The sequence below is a fragment of the Canis aureus genome, chromosome 27 (assembly GCF_053574225.1).
Source record: "Canis aureus isolate CA01 chromosome 27, VMU_Caureus_v.1.0, whole genome shotgun sequence".
Classification (NCBI taxonomy): domain Eukaryota; kingdom Metazoa; phylum Chordata; class Mammalia; order Carnivora; family Canidae; genus Canis; species Canis aureus.
Genome location: NC_135637.1, coordinates 41,365,083 through 41,389,763, shown reverse-complemented (window position 1 = coordinate 41,389,763; position 24,681 = coordinate 41,365,083). Strand labels below are relative to the sequence as shown.

Below are 24,681 nucleotides of genomic sequence, written 5' to 3'. Positions count from 1 at the left end.
AATTATTTTAAACTTTTATAGGTTTACTGTGAATTTTATTGGAAAATCATTCTATTGGACAAGTGCCCTTGAGATGATAGTTTTCTCTCTTGGGCTCCCAGTGATGCTACCAAAGACTGTGACATTGTAAGTCTTTGAAGTCCTTACAACCCGCACAGCCTTAAAATCTCCTTAAGGCTTTTTCTTTGCCTTAAAAGCCTGGTAGATGCCACTTTAGATTTCTTTTAGGTCTTAGCAAAGGTCTCAAGTTTGTCCTGAGACCTCAGTTTTCTGTTCACCTAAGATATTTGGGGTTTGGCGAAACAGGGGATGGGAAATAGTTTGTTGTTAAAAACAGAACGTTTTTATATATATCCTTTATATAATCCTCTACATTCTACTTAAAAAATAATGTATTTGGCTTATTTCTATTCATATCTTATGGTACATCCCTAAAGGAGATTGGTTTCTCGGATTCTCCCTGGAAATCTTTTCGGGTAGATCTAACCAGCTCTTTAGATACCTTTTCTAATTTCCATGAAACTGCATGCAACAGGTGACATAAACCATCCATGAATACAGTGCAAGAAATCCTTTCTTTGACCCTCGTCTAGGCAAAATAAGCAAACCTTTTAGAAATTCAAGAGAGAGAAAGAGGGAAAGAAAGAAGAAAAAGAGGAAGGAAGGAAGGAAGGAAGGAAGGAAGGAAGGAAGGAAGGAAGGAAGGAGAGAGGAAGGGAGGAAGGAAGGAAGGAAGGAAGGAAGGAAGGAAGGAAGGAAGGAAGGAAGGAAGGAAGGAAGGAAGGAAGGAAGGGCCCAGTTGAGCCCAGTTGCTCCGGGATGGCGACAGACCATCTTTACAGGGAACAGGCTCCACCGAAGGAACATTCTGTGCAGGATTATACACATTGTTTACATATAGAGTTACAAATTACTAGACTAAGAACAGTTCAGAACGATACACACTTTAAGTTTCTAGTAGATGCAGGGCAATATGGCTTTCATCTTATGGGTACCAGGGAAGTTTCTTCCATTTTCTTATCTTTTGTGCTCAGAGCACTCCTTTTTTGGTTATTTTCTTTAGTGAGGCAGACATACAGTGTGTGTTCTGAGCAGAAATTGAGCGCCTCCTTTGAGGTTCTGCTGAGTCATTCCAATCTTGGTCAATGTGCCAGTGTAGCATCCCTGGGATCCTGGGGGGTGGGGGTGGGTGGGCAGTGCAGAGCCCAGGAACACTGAAAGTTGGAAGTTCTTTTATCATCCTCCAATAGCATCTCCTCAGGGAGGTTCTCCTCCCTGGTTCTTCTGACACTTTCTTCAAAGCCCTTTTTGCCTTCTGTCACCACCTGGGACCAGAGACAGTGACACACAGCACCAGGCTCAGTGCTGATGACCTAGTGCTAGTTCTAAGCAATGGACTATTTCATTCCATCCAATTTGCAAACGTACCCGCACAAGATTTTTAATCATTTTCCTTCAGTATGTCTTTGATGTTTGCAGAATCTGTTATACCCTTTATTATTCCTCACAGTGGGTATTTTGCAATTTTTTTTTATACTGATCATATTAGGGGCTTGTCAATTTTACTAGTCTTTCCAAAGAATCAGTGTATGACATCAATGGTTATATTTGTTGCAATTATATTAATTTATGTCAATTATTTCTTTATTCCAATTATTTTATTTTAATGGGCTGTTGTTTATAAATTTTTAGATGGATCCTTTTTTTCAATAAATGCATTCAAACAGTAAATTTCCCTCAAAATACCCAGGTTTCTATGCAATTGGTAATTTTGTCATTATTTTCATTATCATTCAGTTTAAAATCTAATCTAATTGTTATTCATATTTGTTCTTTAATCTCCAGCTTAAAGAAGGTGTCCAGGTTATCTAGAAGTGAATTGCTTCTGTAGAAACATATGAGATGTTTATATTTTTTTTGATGTTGTTGATATTTCCCTTAATTCTATTTTGCAAGAGAACAGACTCAGTTTACTTCCATCACTTAAAATGAGACATTTTTTTATGACCTAGGATATACATAGTTCTTAAACTGTACTATGTGCCCCCAAAAACATATTCTCTGAAGTTTTTGGGTGATATATCATGTCAATCAGAGTATATTTGTTTGTTTCCAATTCAAAACTTTATGCTGTAGATTATTTGCCTGCTTGTTGTATCAGTTACTAAGAGAAATACATTATTTTTCATTATAGTTTTTAATATTTCTCCCAACCCTGTCAATTTCTTGCTTTATGTATCAAGACCTATTATATATGCACTCATAGAAAAATGTTGTATTTTATGAGTAGATTAATATTTTTATCAATATTAAGTGTCTCTGTGTCAAGCAATGTTTTTGCCTTAAATTATGTTTTGATATTGATGTAGCCATATTAGTTTTCCAATTTTCATGTTTTCATAATGTTATATCTACATAATTTATGCTGTCAACCCCAGTATATCATCATATTTTAGGTCCTCTTAGAATTGAGATAGGTGAGTTTTTAAAAATCCAGCTTGATAAGTCCTTTTCATTTGGAGTAGTCTACTTCTCTCTTTAGATTTAACAAAATTGGGATGCCTGGGTGTCTCAGTGGTTGAGCGTCTGCCTTCGACTCAGGGCTTGATCTCTAAGTCCCGGAATTGAGTCCCACATTGGGCTCCCTGCATGGAGCATGCTTCTCTCTCTGCCTGTGTCTCTGCCTCTCTCTGTGTGTGTGTCTCTCATGAATAAAGAAATAAAAATCTTTAAAAAACAGATTTAATAAAATTATTGATGAATTTATGCTTAAATAATCATTTTTACTGTTTTCTTTTTGTTTTCTTGTGTCCCCATTTTTCCTCTTCTTTATTTAAGATTAAATTATTTTTATTATTCCACTTTCCCCCTCTGTTGGCTAACCCATTTTAATCTTCCTATTTCCTGGTTTATACTAAAGGTTGGTCAGTGTATTTCCTTGATACCTTCTTTGTTTCCCAGGAAAATTGTTGATTGTAGAATATCTTAACTGCTTTTCCAGACTCCCAAATTACATATTATAGATACCATGTGTATGCTTATGTATGACCCTTTAGGTATGTTTATGTGCTTAAATACATATTTTGTTGTTCTCTACAATGTGAATATATCCAATGTTACTGTTCTATAGAATCATTTATTCATTTAAACTCACTGACGTATTTACTATTTCAACTAGTTTGTATTATCTCCTGCACCAGCAATGATCTGAGATCATTTTGTTTCTGACAGAAGCATACTGCTCAATGTATTTGTAATGTCGTCCTGTTGGTGACAATGAGTTTTTTTTTTCTTTTGTCTTCAAACTTCCTTATTCAGACCTTCTTTTAATTTCAAATGTTGACAGATAATTTCAGTAACTATATGATTCTTGGCTGTTAGGTTCCCCAAGACCACCCTGTCACCTGAAGATGCTCTAGAAGGAGTCATGACCTCAGCATATGGTCTACTCCTCACTGAGATTTACCCCCATGGCCTGTGAGGATATGTACCTCCATCATAAGGGCAAAAGACAAGACCAGAGTGTAGAGGAATCCACGTGCAGGCTTCCTTGGCTCTTTCTCTTCTTTGCATTCACAGAGTGCACTCTTCCCTAGCAACAAAATTGCAGCAACATGTGTGTGATTTTGTGTGCAGTGAAGATTGTAAGAGACTTGACACTCAACGTTTTGATTGGGCTGGTTCCATTGACACCTGCTGTCTAGCACATGCCAAATTCTAGACTCCCAGGAGAGCAGTTGTTCCACATAAGCCATAATGTTTTCATAAAAAGACTAGGCATGATAAACACCTTTCCAGTTAACTGATTACTGAGACGTCCTGAAAACCACATTTCAAGATGCCACCCAAGGGCAACGTTAGAAGGAGGCTTTTCTAAACATAGCACTTGCAAGTTTGGTATGTTTTCCTGCACAGTTGGTAATTACTTTTTTAAGTAATCTGCAAATATGAGTCCTATGCCTTCTGCTTACTATTGTTATTGTTTATAAGTCAGCAGGTGGTATATTATTGATGCATTTTTTTAACAATAAATTTTCTATTTAAGATTTGTCTCCAAGATTGGTCACAATGTGCTTAGATTTGGTTTCTTCTACATTTATCTTGTTTTGGTGCCTTTTTAATTTAATGTTATATGATTTTTTTAAGGGAGAACGTGCACACAGGTGCGAGGGGAGGGAGAGTGTTGCAGAGGAAGAGAGAGAGTGAAGCAGAAGCAGACTCCATGTCGAGTGTGGCCACACCCAGGGCTCCATGTCACAACCCTGAGATCGTGACTTGAGCTGAAATCAAGAATGGGAGGCCCAATCTACTGACTCACCAAGTTGCCCCCTGCTTTGGTGCTTTTTAAATGCAGTGCTTTAAATCTGTTGCTAGATATCTTCCATCATTTTTACAAAAAATTCAGGCATATCTCTCCACACATATTTTTGCTCATTTTTTATTTCTCTTTTGCCTCTAAGATTCCACTTATTTATGTTTGACATTTATGCCATATTTCATATATGGTAGCAAGCCCCAAATGGAAGCACACGGTTGCCAACAGCTCAGAAACTCACTGAAAATCCCTCACATCACTGCTGATCTCTCAAAGGTAACCACTGTCCTGACTTACGCGTTGGTTTAGTTGAATAGTTTGTTTTTCATTATCTGTTTAAAGTACTCAAATTTTTTTAACAACCACATTAACCTCCTTCAGTTTAAACCAGTATGTCAAAATAGTGATATTCACAGTAAAAATGATACTGATTTTGTCACTTATTTTTAGATGGAGAAACAGAGGCTCAATTTCTCTTCCCATATCCTGCCCCTTTTTGTTCACCTCCTTCTGGGATGAAGTCCATACCTATGAGATAAATAAAACAGATAGCATTTGTCAGAAATGGTGCTTAACTGTTTAACTTAGTTAAGCATTGGCATGAACTACTTGAAATCTGATATCCAGGCACAGCTGATTCTAATAACCTTCTGTTAAAATCTTTTGACAGCTCCTCATGGGTCTTAGGCCAAACTTCTTATATCTTTACTCACAAGACTCATCTATGCTGCCTCAATAGTCCAGCCTCTGCTTCCATACTGAGTGTGGACTGTCTCTGTTCCCATATCCTGCAACCACATCCCCAGCTTATTAAAATAATAATTAATTATGGTCTTAGATTTTTCGTTGTAGATACGTGAATAGTTTGAATATTAATTTTTGCTATTGTTCATCTGCCAAAATATATTATTCAAAGTTTACAATTGAATTTCAGTTTTATCCCATTGCAAACTACCTTTAATTTCTATTATACTGAGAAATGAAATATATCTGAGCACTATTCATTCTCCTCTATCTATATTGATAGCTATAGTGGTAAAAGTGATGTTTGTATCATATTAAATACTTGATAAAGAACATTTTTATTGTTAAAATAACTATTTCATGGAGTACCCATGTGGCTCATTTGGTTAAGTGTGTCTTGGGCTCAGGTCATGAGCTAGGTGATCCTAGGATCGAGCCACTTTTGCATGGGACTCCCTGCTCAACGGGGAGCTTGCTTCTCACTCTTCCTCTGTCCCTCTCCCTGCTCATACTGTCTCTCTCTCTCTCAAATAAATAAATAAAATATTTTTAAAAAATACAATATTTCATTGTTAATAAGACATATTTATGATAAAAAAGCAAATTCTATTTAATCAATTCATCAAATAAATAGCCAAGAGTAGTTTTTAAAAGATTTTAAAATTTAAATAATTTAAATGCTTTTTAATTTAGCCAATAACTTCTAAATCTATTCTTCTCTGTCATTTTCTATGATCTATCAATATCAAAATAACATAGTGGAGAAGCGCATGGAATCAATTTACAAATTATCTAGCCTACAGGACTTTGATGCTTCCATGGCTTTTTTTAACCCCAGAGTCATATGAATGGAATTACATTGCAGATCAACAGAAGCCATTCTTTGATGATATTTCAGGCAAAAGTCTTCTTCCATTCATTTTTCCTACTTAACCACACAACCTATGAGATCTTCTTGATTCCAGAACAAATAAGATGTAGAACTTAGGTTTGAATGGAAGAGCCAACCAACAACTTACAATAATCTATTGTCATTTTGCAGGAATAAGGGGAGGGATCTATGATAGCTGAAAAGTTAGAATGATACAGTCTGAGTTTCGAAATATACCTTTTTCTTTTTTTTTAAAGATTTTATTTATTTATTATTGAGAGACAGAGAGAGCGAGAGAGTGAGAGAGGCAGAGACACAGGCAGAGGGAGAAGCAGGCTCCATGTAGGGAGCCCGACATGGGACTCGATCCCAGGTCTCCAGGATCACACCCTGGGCTGAAAGCAGGCGCTAAACCACTGAGCCACCCAGGCTGCCCCTGTTTTTCTTTTCTTGGTACATTTGTACCAAATTATAATAATCACACAGAGAAAACCAAACATATTCTAATGAAACTACAGATTCCGTTGATTATAGGCTAATCATGCAGATATTTAGGGTCATGTTGAGAATAAATATGCTTAAAATCACATTAGCATCCACTAGCTAGCTTAATTCAGAATTTTACAAAAAATGTAAATACTTCATAATTCCAATTCCCATTATCAACTACATTAGTTGAAATTCCATTCTGTGGAAGAAATACCTTTCTATTTGCATCCCAGAAAGAATAATTCTACATGTAGTCAAGAAATGAATATCCTTCACAAGAAGTATAAATAGCAGACCTCCTACTGGTGAATGGTTATTTTTAATTTGTTATGATGCCTCACTATTAAATTAAAAAATGATGAGACTATGATTCATACTGAAAATGTATGGGAAAAAGCACCAGAGTTTTTGCCAAAATACAGCAGTCACTGTAGTCAGGAAGTACAATAATGGAAGATTTTCGTTGATGAAACAAGCTGGCAGCTCATTATGAGGAGACTCATGAACCTATTGGCATGGGAAAGCTAAAGGGAATTAGAGGTATAATGAGTCATTCCAAATTAAATTAGAATTATGTGTTTAAAACAGAGTCTTATTTTGCACAAATTAATAAACATAAATTTATGTAGATAATTTTAAAGAGTTTGTAAAAAGATATATTAACCTTAAAATGTGACATCAGATTTTCACTTGAGTGCTGTTTAGTAGAGAGAAGACTGTAGAACAAAACCAACCAAGCAAACAAATGACTTCACTTCCTGGGAGTCAGTCTTTCATTTCAATGAAAGAAATATTAAACACTGTGTGACAGTTACTTCAGTAAGCATAAGGATAGTACAAAAAGGACAAAAGGCTTAAATTCTTGTATTTTTACTGTAGTGTGTTGGGGTTGTTTGTGGGTCTTCATGAGCTAAGTATCCAGAGATCTATAATAGTACAACACCAGAGCTATGCGCTTGGTAAGGGAGAAGGTACACAGGATCTAGAGTATATGAGATGGTACCAAGAATTTCTTTAAGGCTCCTTGTTTACCTCCAAACTCTTTCTTTGGTTGTAGCTATTTTTAAGACATATTTTACCAAGATATGTGATCAATTTTATTTAATATATCTCCTCTAATATCTCCTATATTTGCCTCATCTACAAGACCGTTTTATTAATATTTTGTTTTTTTACTAAAGAGAGAGAAAGCACACAAGTGTGTGAGCAGAGGGGAAGGGTAGGAGAGGGAGAGAAAATCTCAAGTAGATTCTCTACTGAGGGTGGAGCCCTACCTGGAGCTGAATCCCCCACCCCTGAGATCATGACCTGAGCCAAAACTGCATCGGATGCTTAACCAACTGAGCCACCCAGGTGCCCCCTCCAAAACTATTTTTTGATGGAAGTGTGTTTGGCAAACCTTCTGAGGCCTTGTATGCCTGAGTGTATCATTACTATATATCATTAACTAACATGTATGATTAATATTTGAAGACCAATTTGCCTGGATATAAAATTCTAGGTCCTGAGCTTCCTATTCTCAAAATGTTGAAAATTCTATGCCAGTCTGTTTATCTACCTCTGAACTTTTCTTTTTTTTTTTTTTTATTTATTTATTCATGACAGTCACAGAGAGAGAGAGAGGCAGAGACACAGGCAGAGGGAGAAGCAGGCTCCATGCACCGGGAGCCCGACGTGGGATTCGATCCCGGGTCTCCAGGATCGCGCCCTGGGCCAAAGGCAGGCGCCAAACCGCTGCACCACCCAGGGATCCCTCTCTGAACTTTTCAACTGTACTTGTACCTTAAACTTCAATGACCATTTGGCATCGTTAGGGGAGATATCCCAAGAGAACAGGTCACTGTTCTGGGGTCACAGAAACAAAAATTGGGTCACAAATACAATTTTATTCTATTGTCATTTGCATCCACTCTTATCATTGAAAAATATTAATCTTATTTCCTTGTATGTGATCTTCTTTTTTCCCTCTGTAAATAATTAGATTATGTTCTTTTCCTTAACTTGAAATTTTCATCTTTTTAAATTAGGGAGATTTCTCTTTCTTGTTTCAGTAACTGTTTCTCATTATTTATATTTACTTCTTTTTCTGAAATTATATTGTTCTAAGTTTTAGTACTTTTAATTTATTTATTTCTAACCTTTTCTTTTATATTGCCTATGATTTTGTCCCTTCTTCCAATTGGGAAATGTCCTTAATTTAAACTTCTATTTTCGAAAAGAGTTTTTAGTTAGCTATATCTATTCTTCTTTTTTCTAAATGATCCTATGTTTTTAAATTTTTTTCACTTATATATTTTTTTTTTACACCTAATATCTCTGCCTGGTTAAAGATTAGCAGTATAAAGCAAGAATAAGATAACAAAGAGTACCATTTTACAACATGCTTAAAACTCTCGGATTTCCATTTACATAAACTGTCAGAATTTAAAAATGGCTGTCATTTTCACAGTCATCTTTTTTTTTTTTTAAGATTTTGTTTATTTATTCATGAGAGTCATAGAGAGAGATAGAGAGGCAGAGACGTAGGCAGAGGGAGAAGCAGGCTGCATGCAGGAAACCCAATGGGACTCAATCCAGAATTCCAGGATCACACCCTGAGCCAAAGGCAGATAGTCAACTGCTGAGCCACCCAGGTGTCCCTTTCACAGTTATCTTTAATAGCGACTCTACTAAAAAAAAAAAAAAAAAAAAAAAAAAAAATAGCGACTCTACTTTGATAATCCCTACACATGATGAGAACTCATGCTGTCTCACAAGCTGGATGCCTCAGTGAACAAATAGCATCCATTCCATTACTGGGCTTAATTAATAGTATTTTTTTCTGGATGTTTGTAGAAGAGAATGTTCTTCAAGGAAAATATAAATTTAGTTTATGTATATAGTTCTAATTCTGCATAGGTAATTTATTTATTTATTTTTTTACAAAAACAACATACCATCAACTCTATGATATTCTCTTTTTGTTTTTCCAGAACTTTAACCAAACCTTTGGAAATACTATGGTATTGTACAAATGATTCTGAAACATCATGGCAATTACAGCCTCTTTAAGTTAGATAATATCTCATTCAAGTAAAATATAATTCAGCATACTTCCTAAGCCCTGAGAACATGAGGGGATTTTTAAAATGCTGCTCTGAAATGTCATCTAACAGCAATCAAGACATAGATCATATTACTCAACCATTAGAAACGACAAATACCCACCATTTGCTTCGACGTGGTGGATGGAACTAGAGGGTATTATGCTGAATGAAATTAGTCAATCGGAGAAGGACAAACATTATATGGTCTCATTCATTTGGGGAATATAAAAAATAGTGAAAGGGAATAAAGGGGAAAGGAGAAAAATGAGTGGGAAATGTCAGAGAGGGAGACAGAACATGAGAGACTCCTAACTCTGGGAAACGAACAAGGGGTGGTAGAAAGGGAGGTGGGTGGGGAGGTGAGGTGACTGGGTGACGGGCACTGAGGGGGGCACTTGATGGGATGAGCACTGGGTGTTATTCTATATGTTGGCAAATTGAACACCAATAAAAATAAATTCATTAAAAAAATAAAATAAAATGAAATTAAAACCATCCATCAACCTAAAAAAAAAAAAAAAAGACATAGATCATGCAAATAGTCATCACGTTCAATTGAAGCCTGTGATCTCCGCCTGGTGAAGGATTATGCATCTTCATATTCACACCTTAGGGACTGAGAATTCATGGGGTTGAATTGGATTAAAACAGGATGTCACCCAAAAGATAGTATCTTGTAGTGGGGAAGGAGACATAGTTATGTGCCACAAAGTGTATAAATATTAGCGTGCAAAGCTGTGGAATAAAATGGAGGGGACAAATAACAGGAGGAAGCATTTCAGGAGGTCACATGCAAGTGGGATATTTTCATCTGGGTCTAAAAAATGAATAAGGAAATGGGAGTGTGTGGGAAGACTACTCTAGTGTTAAGATGTGGTATCTATATATACTGTATATATGGTAACTATTTCATATTATATTATACACACATTGCATATATAGTCTCATATCACAGAATAAGAATAGAATGGACACTAAGCTCCATTTCAACAAGCAGTTATATACCAAGAAGTTTAGTTTGTTAGCACTATTTCAAGTAGGTAAAAATGAACAAACGTTTGGAGATATTGTGTAGCTGATAATTATTTTTTCTTTATCCCACATAGAAATAACAAAGGCAATGACTAAGTAGAAAATGTGAAATGAATAATTGATAGTAATTATTCAAAGTATTAAAGCAAGAAGATATAATACTGAAGGGGTTTCGGAAACACCGAAGTAATCAATTATGAGCAACAAACTACCTGAATTACACTTTTTGTGTATTTTGCTCATATAGACAGGAGGATGAATATTATTAGCTGAGCCAGATAGAAGATTAGAAAGCAGATTAAAACTGAAATGACACATTAACCAACGTTAAAACAGTAAAGAGGTAGCTAAACATTAACAAAAAAAGAAGAGAACCAGACACTATTGATACCACCAATTAGGTTTTATGTCTTCATTTTCTTAACGCCCTCTCCTTCCCTTCCTTTTATTTTTTTTCTTTCCTTCCCTTCTTCCCTTTGTCTTTGCTGATGGCAATTTTGCGAAAGAGACTTGGTGAGACTTCTGTATTCAGTCTCCACATTTTTTTTTCCCAAATGATTCAAGCTTGTAGTTAGCAAGTCAGATGGAGAGATCAATTATTCACATCTAATTTGTCAAGTGGCATGCTTTTGCTTTGCCTCTCTTTATGCGTACCATTTTTCACCTACTGAATTTGTGTTCTCAGAATGAAGCTGTTTATGAAATTAAAAGTCGGCTTCGAACACTATACTTCAGATAAACTCATATAAAAATAAGTCTAAGACTCTTTCCTAAAGCTTCTAACCAAAAAATGCTTATGCCCACCCAATTTAGCGGCATGATTATTGTCAAATAGGTGTTGTGCTGCAGGTCGAAAATTTCGGCCATGAAGACCTCACTGTCAACATCAAATAGCTGAGAGGTTTTTAGGAACATTGTGAGTAAAGTAACCAATCACCCAATTAAACAACCAAAAAATAAAATTTTTATTCCAATAAAATCCTTATCCAATGTATTAGTATTCTGGGGAAGCCCAAAGAGACATACCTAGATGTATTTGTGGTAAGTAGAAAGCTGCATTGCAATTAGGGCTGGAAGAGGAGGGAACATGTTTTATTGTTCCCATAAACACCTGTAAAACCAATTGCTGTGGGGTGACATTACTCCCTTCAGGAGGCTCGTTGAATTAGTGTTGATCTCAGGGAAAGAGGTTAAGACAGAGACGGATTGAGCCCATTTCTTGGAAGAAGCACGAATGTCAGGACCAGATAATAAAGCAGGACACATACTTGGAGACAGAGCTGTCCCACCACAGCGCCGGCCTCCTCCTGGGGTCCTGAGAGCACTGGGAGCCCCAGGAGGCACAAACACGCTGCTCAAACCATCTGAAATGCCATCAGCAATGCTGGGCACAGTGCACCTGTCTTAAGTGGTGCTGCCTCTATGGGTTTTATAAGAAGGAAATGAAGGCAGGAGATTCAAATAAAACCCCAAAGGGGGATCCCTGGGTGGCGCAGTGGTTTGGCGCCTGCCTTTGGCCCAGGGCGCGATCCTGGAGACCCAGGATCGAATCCCACGTCGGGCTTCCAGTGCATGGAGCCTGCTTCTCCCTCTGCCTCTCTCTCTCTCTCTCTCTCTCTCTCTCTCTCTCTCTGTGACTATCATAAATAAATAAAAATTAAAAAAACAAAAACAAAAACAAAGGAAGACACTGAAAGACAATGAAAACTTGAGCATGTATGAGTGAGCCTGGGAAGAATTGACCCTCTAGATGTAAAGTGTCACACCGAAGGGCTGGGGGGGGTCCCTCATTTGAATGCAGAGGCCTTATGAGGTTGAATCTATTCTGAGTAGTGAATTGTCTGATTGCTATTTGTGGCACAAAAGCTGTTGAAAATGTAAAAATGGGAGCCATTGCAACATTTAGTAAAGACAAGAGTGCAAATCACCTTGCAGACGCTGGAGCACCTGAGTGCTCTTCACTGACTGGTGAGGTTTCAGGGTGTGGTGACCACAAGGGTGAACCAGGAATTCTAGTGGGAAACCCAGCACTGTGCCATGTTATCTGCATCAATGGATGTCTTTCCTGCACATTAAGAAATTAGAAATACAGGGATCTCTGTGTGGCTCAGCGGTTTAGTGCCTGCCTTCGGCCTAGGGAGTGATCCTGGAGCCCTGGGATCGAGTCCCACATCGGGCTCCCTGCATGGAGCCTGCTTCTCCTTCTGCCTGTGTCTCTGCCTCTCTCTCTCTTTCTCTCTCTGTGTTTCTCGTGAATAAATAAATAAAATCTTTAGAAAAAGAGAAAACAATTAGAAATAGAGCCAGATTTTTTTAAAAGTGTACCTTAAAATGTATATTTCTCCTCTTATGGAAAACATGTGTATGAAGTCCTATCAATCAGTGACAGTAGGAGACTATGATTTTTTTTTTAATGCATTCTGCTTTGTCTCACTAACTGGGATGACACAGCAAGTCCATTTCTGAAGATAGACACTCTAAAAGCCTCTAGTATCCATATCAGGATATTTATTGCAGCACTAATTTTACCACCTCTTTCCTACAGAGAGAAGAAAGAAACACTATAATGGTGAATACATATCACTATACATTTGTTCAAACTCAGAACATACAATACTAAAAGGGAACCCTAATGTAAACCATGGATTGGAGTGATAAAGACGTTCCAATATAGGTTCATCAACATAACAAATGTACAAAAATTTTGATGGGCAATGATAACGGGGGTGGCTATGTGTGTGTGTGGCCGGGGTATATGGGAAATCTCTGTACCTTCCTCTCAATTTTGCTATAAACCTGAGACTGCTCTGGAAAGAGAAGGGAGAGGAGAGGAGAGGAGAGGAGAGGAGAGGAGAGGAGAGGAGAGGAGAGGAGAGGAGAGGAGAGGAGAGGAGAGGAGAAGAGAAGAGAAGAGAAGAGAAGAGAAGAGAAGAGAAAGAAGAGAAGGAAAAGAAAGAAGAAAGAAAGAAGAAAAGAAAGAAAGAGAAAGAAAGAAAGAAAGAAAGAAAGAAAGAAAGAAAGAAAGAAAGAAGAAAGAAAGAAAGAAAGAAAGAAAGAAAGAAAGAAAGAAAGAAAGAAAGAAAGAAAATGAGTAAAAGGGGAAAACACCCTGCAGCCTTAATATCCATAAGTCGGGGAAAGGCTTGGTTGAGGGTCTGTAATTTGATTCCAAAGGAAAAGAGGAAATCACAGAGGCATATTAACTCTGTGGCTGCACTTTATGAAGAAAAAGAAAGAAAAGCCATTTGTTTTCTATGTGTATTTTGTGAGCTCGGGGGAAGATGTGAAACAGATGGTCTCGGCTAACTTGGGTTGACAGGCAGAGGGATCTGCTGCACTGAATTTAAAACTTCATAGTTAATTCCAAGATTTTATTTTCTTTAAAGAACTGTTTGTCTCGTTCTTGTCAATTTGTAGGATTCGGCATTGGTTAGCGGTATTTTGTCCATCAGGATTCTTAATTTTAAGCAACGCAGGGTGACTTGGGCTGGATTAGGTGAAAAAGGAGTTTCTGTAAAATACTGGGATGTTGAGTGCGTTGGAGAGGGCTGAAGGCCCGCTCTTGAAAAAAGTAGTATTTCTCTACATCATGATTTTAAAGAATTTCTACCCACAGGGAAGCATAGCTCCCAGGAGGATCAGGGACCCAGCTGTTTTGTTTAATTTTCAAGTGTCTGGTCACAAATTTTACCTCCTGAGACTTTTAATAGGTTGTGCTTTTTAGGGTAGATGAGTTTTTCTTCCTCACAATGACCTTGCTTTCTGGAGGATCGTACCCATTCTGTAAACTTTTGAATTAGTTCTCCGGCCCAGCCCAAACCTGCTGAAGTTCAATTGAAATCCCATTGAGGAGAATTAATATCTTTATCTTCTTAAATTTTCTACTTTATGATATGCCGAATCAGATATGCCAAATATCTGTCCGTTGACTGAGAGGATTTTCACATTCACAAGGTATTGCGAAAACTTTCTCCACCATTACACACTTGCATATTTGGTTCAGTCAGTTCCTGGGTACTTTAAAGTTGTTGTTGCTGATATGAACTGTAAATCTTTTCCATTTCATTTTCTGAAAGGTTTTTCCATGGTGTAGGGGAATTTCCCAAACTAACAGATTTTGCATTTTCCAATGTTACTGACAAGGAAATAACAGTGTTACTGACGATGGTACAATTATACCGTTATATCTCCCCTCCAGATGGTGATCCCGTTGTCTTTCTTCTTTTCCTTATTATTTTGACCATCTCTTAAATGATATAGCGAACAAGACCATCCATAATGGGTGCCGGTATCTTGTTTTTTTATCTTAATGAAACTGTTTCTAAGGGTTGTCTCTGCTGAAAATGATGTTTACTGTAGCTTTGTATTAGCTAGTTTGTACATATCATGGACATTTTCTTAAATTCTTATTTTTGGGGGAGCCTGGGTGGCTCAGTGGTTGAGCACCACCTTCAGCCCAGGGTGTGATCCTGGAGACCCTGGATCAAGTCCCACGTCAGGCTCCATGCATGGATCCTACTTCTCCTTCTGCCTCTCTCTCTCTGTGAATAAATAAAGTCTTGAATAAATAAAGTCTTTTTTAAAAATTCTTATTTTTCTAAAAGTTTTATAAAAAGTGAATATGAAAGTATAGGCAGAATCTTTCTTAATTCATTACACTGACTCCAAAATAAATCATGAAAATTCAGGCAGTGTCTTATGTAATGTATTTCACTTATCATACTGTTTTACTTCTTTGGTTAAATGATTTTGTGAATTATAATAATAAATTTTCTGATGTTAAAATAGTCTTACGTTTGGCGGATAAGCAAGCCTTGGTCAATATATAGATAATAATGGGATGTATGCATAATGCATAATGTATCATGTACATAAATATATATATTTAAAATACACACTTGAAGTTGGCTAACCATGGTTTTGTTTGAGTTTTGTCCCTAATTTATAAATAAAATTAACCTGCTAATGTATCCTCCTATCTTTATCTAGTTTGTTATCAAAGTCATACTAATCTCAAGAAATATATTACCGGAATTTCCATATTCTCAGATTTTAGCAGAATTTTTGTTCTCCACGATTTTTAAATTCTATCTTTACATGTATCTGATTGTTTTGCAAGTCAGGCCAAGAATGTCACACTCAGTAAGGAAGCTTCGTTCCTTATTTAATAGAAAAGATGTAATTTTTACTTAGGATAGGGAATGAGAATCTCTTCAATAAAAGCAACATATGTTGTGGGAAAGAACAGATCTTGTGTTCTTAAATGTGATAGGAATTCTAGCTTGCCCACTTCAATGCTGCACGTCGGGAAGTGGCCAACCAGACCAATTAGAAAAACACATTTCGGCATCTGAGGAGGCTGAAGAGGCATCTCCGGGTGTAGCTGTGTCTGCTCCACCACAGGCAACATTTGACTTCCTAACTTCGACGTCACCTCGCAAAGTGTGACCCACTTTGTGGACACGTGTGAATATCAGCACAAGTTTCTGTGATGAGGGTCTTAGCCGATTGCGACGACATAATGTGTGAGTAAAGGGTCCGACCCGTGTTCAGCAGGGGAGAGGAGAGTTAGGTGGTTTATCTGCTGACATCCAATCATCTGGTGCCTGAAAAGAAACATCTGGGAATGCATTTCAAGAAATGAAGCTAAAAAATCCTGTGCTTGCTCCTGGTCACAAGTCTCCTCCTCCCCATGTCAACACCTTGGAATCATTTGTATTCTAATTCTTTTGTCTCCTGGTAACTAAAGGGAGCTAAGATAATCAGTGCAGCTTTAGTACTTCTCCAGCCTGAAGAAGAAAAAGTTATCAAACAACAAAACTCAATTTAAATTGAGGTTAGTTAACCATGTCTGTGCTATGCTGAGTATAATGCATCTCTCTCTCCCGCCCCCTCCATCTCTGTCTCTGTGTCCCCCTCTCTCTCTCTCTGTCTCTGTCCCTCTTTCTCTCTGAGAAATATTTAATCTAGTGTTCAGACAGTTCTTTGGATCCAAGTTTCTGGGCTAAGATCAATGGTAGAAAAAAACTGATAAAAAATGAACAGCTGAAAGTTTTCAGCATCAGTGATTTTACTGAACAAAAAAAAAGAATCTCAAAGGTAATGATTCTCAAACTTTTATAATGGTTCCAAACTATGTCTGATAATTTTCTGGCAAACTAAGATAATCTCAAAGGACTCCATGGGTTTAGAAAATGTCAAAGTAATGAGAATTTAAATGAGATGGCCCAGTTATTTGCAATTAAATTATACAACAGTTATAATTTTAAGACTATAAGCTCCAAAATGCTATCAAGTAGCTTTATGAATTATAGAAGATGAAAGTGGATAAAATACTACACAGGAGCCAAAACTGATTATTTCTTATCTTACTCTCTTTGTTAGACGCAGACAGCATATGCTCGTTATAATATTTAATGAGTAATGCTGAGCTGTCATAATCCCAGCTTCTATCTTTTCATAAAGCTGTTTATCTCATTCAAAATCTAAACTCCAGTTGTTCTACTGTGGGACTCAGGGCGAAAGAATCGGTCTTGTGTGTATTAATTGAAGCTTATGGTTGAGATTTAGCCTGTAGATTAAGTTTATCACACAGACACTATAAGAACAAGAGATTTTTCGCTTCCGTAGCAAACGTTAGCACATTCGGGAGGCTAACGGGATTTAAGAGGCGATGATATGATGATATTTTAGAATTTCTTTTTACTTTAACGTACGTGATTGAAGATTCAAAGATCTCCTTTCTGTTATATGGAAAATCTAAATGTACCATAAGCAGGGCATGGGAAAGAGGACGGACTTTATATTCAAAGAGTCCTAGTTTCCTTCTTCCGATTCTCTTTCTCTATCATATTTACTCGTTTTATCTAGAATTTATCAAGTATTTGTTGAACAGGCCCTGTGTGCCAGGTTCGGTATAAGTGGCACCTGAGGATCTGCGAACCATCACATAGCTGCTCGGAGTCTCAGTCTCTTCCTTTTAGCTTTTTCTTTTTTTTTTTTTTTTTTTTAAATTTATTTACGATAGTCACAGAGAGAGAGAGAGAGAGAGAGAGGCAGAGACACAGGCAGAGAGAGAAGCAGGCTCCATGCACCGGCAGCCCAATGTGGGATTCGATCCCGCGTCTCCAGGATCGCGTCCTGGGCCAAAGGCAGGCGCCAAACCACTGCACCACCCTTAGCTAAGTGCACTAAGGAATCCCCTTAGCTTTTTCTTAATTGGGATGATATCATAGTCTAGTCAGGCTACTATAGCAAATCCTATAGACTATATCCTATAGGCTATGACTTATAAGTGCAGCCACTCTCAGGATTCTGGAGGCTGGAAGTCCAAGATCAGGTGCCAGAGGAGGGCCAATTTCCTGGATCGTGACCCCAGGCTCTCACAGGAGGAAAGGATGAGGGGGCTCTTCTTGAGAGCAGCCCTGGCTCCCAATGGCTGATTTTTTTCACCTGGTATTCATTTCATTTCATTTCTTTTTTTTTTTTTTTTTAAGAATTTGTTTATTTATTTGAGAAACAGAGAGAGACACAGAGGGAGAGAGTGAGCACACATGAGCAGGACGGTAGGACAGAGGGAGAGAGAGAAGCAGACTCCCCACCTACCAGGGAGCCCGATGTGGGGCTCAGTTGCAGGACCTGGAGGTCATGACCTGAGCTACAGGCAGACGCTTCGCTGACTGAGCCACCCAGGTGCTCCTGCTATTCACTTCTTAAAGTATAAACTATCACTTCACTAAAACTGTTCTATTTTTTCATGACAACTTCCTTTGTGTTAAATCTACTTGTTGCTTCCTGGCCTAATAGCTTTCTAGGGCATCTGATGCACATCCATGCACTGGGTCCTTGAGCAAACAGTCATTCAGTGTGTGCTTGTTGTGGACTCTGAAACCACATCCTGGGACACACAATGGTGTGTGTGTGTGTGTGTGTGTGTGTGTGTGTGTGTTGGGTGTTACACTAGCCTGTGCAGACTTCAGAGTCTGGAGCTTCTGAAAACCTTGGGAAAACTTCTACTGTCTCTTGAGTCAAGAGAAACAGGATAAAAAATGAACAGCTGAAAGTTTCCATTTGGGGGCATTTTTTTTTAAAACAAACTTTTGTTTTTGATAAATAGTATAGATACAAAGAAGTGGAAAGATTGTTAGCACAGAGCTAGATGAAATTCCCCAGTGAATATACCAGTGTAGCCACAACCCAGAAAAGAAGGGGTATTACCACTGACTCAGAATTCCCTTGTTCAGCCTCTTGTTGCCACCACTTCTCCTACGAAGGTAACCGTTGTTATGACCTCTAACACTTGGGGGTCATTTGCGTGTTTTTAAGTTTATGTCAATAGGGCCACAGAATGTCTCATTTTTTATAATTCCAGGCAAAGGGGAGAGAAGAGTAGTGCATGTTTTCTCAGGTAACTGACATATTTTCATCTAATTTTTACACCTTTTTGTCTTAAGTCCTCTATTATGAGTTGCCTTTATGGATAATCAATGTATCTTTCATTGGAATTCCACAGGGGATTTATTCTTTCCATTTCATTTGACCTTTTCTAGATAATGCTTTCTTTTCTGCTATGTAGAAGAGCAATAAAACCTCGGGATCATGAGATAACATCCTTCCCCTTTTCTAAAGCGATGGGCTTGAGGATGGGTTCAAGAATAGCATTTTCCATACTGTTTCATTCTTTTTTTCTAATGGAACAGAGTTAGTCTTAATCAGTAACCATTTTTCTTACTTTTCTCATGTTAATCTCATTTAGATAAACTTAAGTATGCGTTTTAATAATAAATGCAGATATATTTTATTGGCAGTCCATAATGAGTTACATATTTGTCTATCAGGGCAAACTGCAAAGGCAGGGATACTGACTTCAATTTTCTTGAATAATTAAGGACTTGATTTATAACCTCGTACTCTGAGATCTCTAATTAATAGGATATATAATTTTTCAAATTTGCTTTAATCTATCAAAACGATTTATGTAGTATCTCAGAAGGATTTCCATGGTATGTGGTGAAATTTAAACTTATTTTTTAAAGTTTTTTTTTTTTTTAAATAGATACAAGCGGAGGAGTTCTCTGACTGCAATTGGGGCTTTAGTAAACCAGAGCTCACCTGGTTTACATCACTTGTCATTTCACTCTGGGCATTGAATTCTGTCCTGACCCCCACAGAGTAGTTCGTGAACAACTCTTCTGGGTTACTGAAATGCAATGGCATTTTGGAAAGGAGCCTGCACATTTTCAGAACTTTTTTGGAAATACGTTTGTGTTGGTGATCCAGACCACCCACCAAAGCCATGGGGGCTGTCAGGGGACACCTACCTCCAGGGCAAGTCATCCATTTGCTGGTCAGCAACCAGTTGTAACCATCCTTCAGATGGGAATTCTAAGATGACGCTAAAGGGCACTGGACCAGTATGGTCAGCACTGGTAACAGTCCTGGACCAGGTCCACACAGAGGCTGTGAAAACAGAAGATTTAAAGAAGAGATGAGGGAAACGAGGTTGCCGTAGAAAGAGACAAAGAAAGAAAGCAATTGTGTGTAAAATAGAGTTCTTTTCCAGCTCCAGAAAGATTGATGGTCACTCTTGACCAAATCAAGAGCACAGGGGTTTAATTAGTGATTTTTCATCGTGCTATTTAAACCTCAAAAATTTCCTAGAGATTCTCAGATATGTAGCAATGTGTAAATTGATGGCTTGCATATCATGTAACTGGTTACAAACCTGACTTGGGTATGTAACCAATGGGGCCTGAAATGTCCTGTTGGAAACTTATGCCTGATGTCTCCTGAAACCAAGATTTCTTGCACATAACTGCTGTTTCATGATCCACAAAGTGTGTCTCGTGTGACTCAAAACCTACTAAGTCTCTCCTAGCAGGTGCTCGGCCCAGATGTGTGCCTGCCATTCCTTTGCTTTACCACATCCTTCACCTTTATTAAAGTCTCTCAAGGATGTGTTCTGTGGAGTCTGAGTCCTTCTAATTATCTGAACCCATGTAAGCATGAGATGCCACCTTGGATCACAAGAGCATCCCTCTTATCATGACCCATTTCATCACTTGTCCTTGTCACCTGTTTCCAAACACCAAATTCACCTTTACATAATTTGAACAGGCTTCTATTGTTGCAACCAAATGCTTTCCTGGGGCAAAAACAATAAAAATGTGCTTTTGAGCAAGGCTACATAATATGTGTCACCCCGGAGAGATGCAGAGATTGCACAGATGAAAACTTGGATATATACTCTCTGGATTATTTTAACTTGTGTGGAAGGCTCCTGGAAGGAGAGCTCTGGAAACAAACTCAGTGCCACCCCCGCACGTCCCCCAAGGTAAAAAGAGTCATAAGTCAGAACTGAGGAGTGGGCTACAGTATCGTTGACTATGAAACTGGAGTTGGAAATGGCAGCTGAAGTCCACTGGAGCCAAGATCCTTTCCCTTCTTTTCGATAAGACTCTGGCCTTGCTGACAGGAAGCATGACATGAGAAAATCAGGAGGTGTGTAAACTATCCCATTAAATGGAGGAGCGCTCTCATGCGTGTAAGATCTTCTGGAATGGTAACACATGCTTGGAGTGAGAAAAGTGAGAGCTGAGCTCTTCCCCCAGCTGGATAGGGAGAGCAAGACAATAAGAAAAATGCGGTACTGAAGGACATATTTGTGTGCTTGCATGCCTTTCGTTGTTTGGAAATGCCTACCTTATTTGCCAGCTTCCTTGCCTTGAAAGGTTGGTGAGTCCCCAAGGGAGCACGCATTTGGTTTTGTTTCAAGGTGAGATGTCCAGGGCCTGGATGGCGATGTCTGATGCCAGGCTCTGGCAGCCCAGGATAGGCCACGGTGGTCCTAACCAGGTCTCCACCGCCATCCCTACCCTCTCTCGGGGACCTGGGCACCCTGACCCCTGACCCTGCCCATCTCGAGCAGCATACCATGCTCCCTCTCCAGAGCTTTGGATAACAACGCAAGCCTTATCTGTTGAGTTTTGTGAATGCCTTCCAAATACAGCTGGGTGCTCTGTGACTTTCCTGTTAACAATTAGCCAGTCTTTATAAACCAATTCATCATAATTCATTCCTGGAAAAACCATCCAAACTACCATTAGAGTCTAGTGCCTCCTCCCAGGGAACAGGTGGATTTTCCTATCTGCAATTTTAGATAATGCTCCCAGGGCTTACGATCAATCCGATCTAGAATTGTTACAATGAACCAACTACTCAGGGGAGTCAGAAGGGGAAAAACGGTGCCAAGAACAAACAGGATTCCACTTAGCTAACTCCTTCATGAGCTCCTGGGTTACCCCTGTTCCATAAACTTCAGCATTCAGGGAGATCTAGGCTTTCTGCTCCAAAAAATATTAGAATAAATTGAAAAGGAAACACAGAGACTCACATGAGACATTTATGCCAAGGAAGGGAGGCGACAGAAACGGAGACAGTGTGTTCAGTAACAGGCCTCCATTGCTTCTGGATCAAAGGCAGCTGCCATTCACCTTGTTGCTCTTGCCTTCCTCAATGAGTGCTGTTGAACAACAAAATTCAACTGAGTAAATGTTAAAGATCTTATCGGCTTTCCTCAATGATTCATGAGTCGAGCAGCACTCCATCTAGCACATAAAAAGGAGCTCCAAGTTGCTGCACAAAATAAAAGACTTTCACAGCTGAGGGAAGTAGGGACAAGGAAATTACAAAAAAAAAAAAAAAAAAAAAAAAGTGACCTGTGGCCAGGTGACTTTCCTTCAGGAATGGCTGGGATCCACCAGGCCGATGACCACCCAAGTGGCCACCAGGTGACTCCTGGCTGATGGGTTAAAGATTCCATTTCTGGGAGAGGTTGACTCCATAAATTAAATCTTGGTTTAGTGACCTGGGACTTAGCATAAGTGACTCAATTTTGCTCCTGTTGTCTTGATTTTAATAATGTTTTCAGATCCTGTCTTTGAGTTTTCAGTAATTTGTTTCCGAAACAGTAGGTATAGTTTCTTTTTAAAATCGTCCTTTTTAAAAAAAAAAAAAAAAAAAAATCGTCCTTTTTTTTTTTTTTTTTTTTTTTTTTTTACTGTGGTTGTACCCTGGTACTTGAATTCATAGCTGATATTTTTAACCAAATTAGAAACTTATGACAGTTGTTTCTTCAAAATCGCTTGATTTATTTTTACTTTCCTCGTCTGCTGAGCACCAAGTTTGCTATGTTCATACCTTTCTTCTTTGACCTACAGCCTGCGTGTTTTCTATTGCAGGGGCTTCCAGCTGACCAATCTCTCCCTGTAGATCTGCTCTGTAGATCATCATGTGAATTTCGATATCCGATATTGTATATTTCAGTAGAGTTTTTCTGTTTTCTTCTTTTCCCCCGGTTTTTACTTTACTTTCTAATCCTCCTCATATATTCATTCATTACATCTGTATTTTCCTATAGGCTCTTAAACATATTTTATAGTTAATTTATGCTAAGTCCAGAAAGATTTTCTGGGTTTTCTATTAAACCTGGGTCACTTTTTATCTAAGTTCATCTAAATGATTCAGAGCTATCTTAATTGTATATGGAGCACTGTGGATGATACATTGTAGAGACTGTAAAATCTATGCTCTTTCCTGAAACATGTTGTTTTTTATTAGCAGGTACTGAAATGACTCTTGGATCACCACAAAGCTGTAGAGGCTTTTGGTCTAGCTTTTCTGGACAGTGTTTAGACATATCCTTAAGCTCTTTGAGACTTCTCCCATTGATAGATGTGGCCCATGACCTCTCCTTGGAGTCTGGATAGGACTTTGACTTGCTTATATTGGGGAAGGATGTGACAGATTGATTCTGATTGACTTCTGAGGCAAGGTCAGAGAAAGAGATTGAGTGTCTCACTTGTTTTCTGGGAGACTCACCTAAGGACACGTGGGTCTGGTAGGTCAGCTTCCATCTCGTTCATTAGATCACTTGACATCTTCAGCCATTACGTGGGCAATCCAACAACCCTGAGTTCCTCTCTTCTTTTATGAAGCCCAGGACACATGGAAGGGCCACGAGTAAGTGCTCCACCCCCAAATTCCAGCTTAAGTCCAGGAAAGCTAGCAGCAACTACTAGATGTGAAGAGAGATAACCTCAAGTAATTCCAGCTCCTAGCCCCCAAGTCACCTTCACTGCCAATCTTCTCAGCTAAAAGAGTCGCACCTCCTATCCCCTTTCTTATTTTGTCCATGGGTGTTTTGTTTGTTTGTGAGTTTTTTTCTTTGTTCACTTACATCTCCAGCATAGTTCTTAATTCTGGAATACGATCCTTACTACTGGGACACGGGTATCGTGGGATTTCAAAGAAAACCCAAAACATTTATCCAATGTCCCTAACTTGGTGACATTTCAACTAGAATACTTTTTTAACATTTGGATGATCTGGACACCTTGATCAGCTTTTTCTCTGTCCAGGTACTGCCTTGCTCTGACATCCTTAGCTTCTCCCTTCCTACACAGATATTCAGGACTGCCGACCCCATGATTTGAGGCACCTCCCTTTATGGCCTTTTATTTTCTTGGTTTTTCTTATGCTGAAATATTGATTTTGAACTACATTTAACATGAATACTTATGAGTTTTGTTTTTTTTATTTTAAATAAAGACATAGAAACACACACACACATATAGATAGGGATATTAGAACAACAGCACCAGTGAAATTGAAATAATATCACTAGTAACAGTTGAAGGCCTTCCTTCCTCTTTCCTTCCTACGTTTCTTCCTTCCTTCTTTTCTTTCTTTCTCTTTATCTTTTTCTTCTCCTGCTCACTTAGTTATTTACTTATTTATGTAAGCAGTTGAGCTGTCTTTGTGATATATCTTACTGTAAAAGTACAGTTAACTCATGGCTTTTTAAAATCTCTTGAAGAAAATCCTTCTCAACATGGTTAAGCCAACAACTCAATACATAGATGAATGCATTTATTATGTTTTTATTCCAAAATGTCTAGATTTCATTCTTAAATTTTATTTATCTCTGCATTATAATTATGCAACCCATTCACATGGCATTATTTCCACAGCTCTTAATTTAACTTTTTCTATTTATTAACATACTTGCAAAAGTGTAGTTCTCCTATTCCTTTTTAAATAAGCAAGGGCATTTTATATAAACTTGTCTCTCCTTCTTTCTTTTT

General features: G+C 38.2%; 2 long non-coding RNA genes across 2 annotated transcripts; one reads left to right on the top strand and one right to left on the bottom strand.

The window, feature by feature from the left end:
- Positions 1-4,458: 4,458 nt before the first annotated feature.
- On the bottom strand, positions 4,459-22,065 carry LOC144299349 (uncharacterized). Its single transcript, XR_013366074.1, has 3 exons — positions 21,930-22,065; positions 19,858-19,996; positions 4,459-4,843 (listed from the first exon to the last, which is right to left on the bottom strand). It is a non-coding gene; the product is annotated as an uncharacterized LOC144299349 (long non-coding RNA).
- LOC144299348 (uncharacterized) lies at positions 15,816-21,070 on the top strand. The gene is made up of 2 exons (XR_013366072.1): positions 15,816-16,373; positions 19,593-21,070. It is a non-coding gene; the product is annotated as an uncharacterized LOC144299348 (long non-coding RNA).
- Positions 22,066-24,681: the final 2,616 nt, after the last annotated feature.